Genomic DNA, 1,739 nt, shown 5'->3' with positions numbered 1-1,739 from the left:
GAACTGTTGTTTTGCTTAATTATGGTCTTAAAATGATGCTTGTGCCCCAGTACCATAATGTTATGGTAAAATTAAAACAATATTAAAAAAATTAAACAACCAGTAAAATTCCAAAAAATAAAATAAGCTCCACTATTTCACTGTAATAAATTATCTAAAAGTAACCCACTGTAATTTTCTAATCCTTAGTACCAAGAATGAGAAATGTAAAATATTTTCATTCCTCATATTTAAATTCTTTACATAAGTGATTGCTTAAAAGGGTATTGGGCACACAAGGCAAAAAAGTGGCATGTGTAGAGTTGATTATGATGTTTCAATGGTGAATGTCTATGTGCATGAGTCATTGTAATGACCTACACTGTCTAATATAGACTTTGAGTTATAGTGTACCTGTAACGCGGTGGCCCGAGTGACGCCGAGGGCATGGAGCAGGACACACGGACTTCCTCAACATTTAATTGAAACAGACAACGGCTCTCACATGTATTAAAACAATAAATGCAACACGATTAACAGGATACATATACATTTAACATTAACACATTACGTCAACAATAACCGACAACACTGCACACAATGACAAGAGTTTAAATACACAAAGAATAACACAATACAGGTGTGTGCAGGTGTGGCTACGAACAGGATCCTCCCACTGCACGTGGCGAGCCAAACCACATGACTCGCGGGAGGCGAGCATTCCGTGACAGTACTTGCAGTTTAAGTGATACCTTCAGTCTGCATTAAACACATTGTGTCAGTTCGTCTTTCCAATTTACTGATGAAGATTAGACACACACTTATTGCATGACAAAATATGATTTATTTTTATTTAATCACTATTAGTAGAACATTTAAATTTGGGTTATATTCATTCTCTTAAGTAAATTGGCTAAATGCCTGTTCTGATTGTCAGCTCAAGTGAAGTCCTCTCTCTTTTAGCCGCTCCTCTCTTGCTTTCATCTCCTCCTCCTCCTCTCTCTTTAGCACCTCCTCTCACTTTCAGCTCCACCAATTTCAGTTGTTTAGATTCTCTCTCCCTCTGCCAAGTGCTCCATGATGCCTTGTGCCAGGTTCTTTATGACGAGCTTATAGTGTCCTATGCCTTTCAGCAGCACAATGAGCTTTAGACTCTGGCTGCAGGTGAGAAAGGCCTTCATGGCTTCAGTCTCCGACATGGAACATGCTGTTTGCTCTTTGCAGATTGTACAATCTCCAGTATAGTCTTTATAGTGTGAGACCCACCACCTCCTCTCCATCCCAGGTTCGTGATGTTGGTGTCATTTTAAATCTGACATTATTATTTGACTGCCACATTAAATATGTTTCTAAGACTGCTTTTATTCATCCTAAGAACATCTCTAGATTGTGTCCCTCTCTAGATTGGGTCTGTCTCTTTCTCACTCAGTAACTCAGATCCTTATCCATGCGTGTATTACTCCTGACTGGACTGCTGCCACACTGTCCTGTATGAGCTTCCTGTCACTGGACACAAATGGCTGCAGAAGTTAGCTAGGGTTCGTGTCTGCAACAGACCATGGAAACACATAAGTCTCAGGACTGCATGTTAGGACTAGGTGGAGATTTAGACTTATGCATAGATAAGCCATTTTACAGCTATGTTAAAGAAGTCATCCCTGTGGAGGAAATCAAACTTCCACTCATTTAACAGAGCCCCAACTACATCCTACAGACTGCTTTTACCTTTGTGGGTAAAGTAGTCTGACGGTGTAACTTAT

Source organism: Electrophorus electricus, chromosome 3 (genome assembly GCF_041902795.1).
Source record: "Electrophorus electricus isolate QZ-2024a chromosome 3, ASM4190279v1, whole genome shotgun sequence".
NCBI lineage: Eukaryota > Metazoa > Chordata > Actinopteri > Gymnotiformes > Gymnotidae > Electrophorus > Electrophorus electricus.
Note: the sequence above shows the minus strand (reverse complement) of the source record.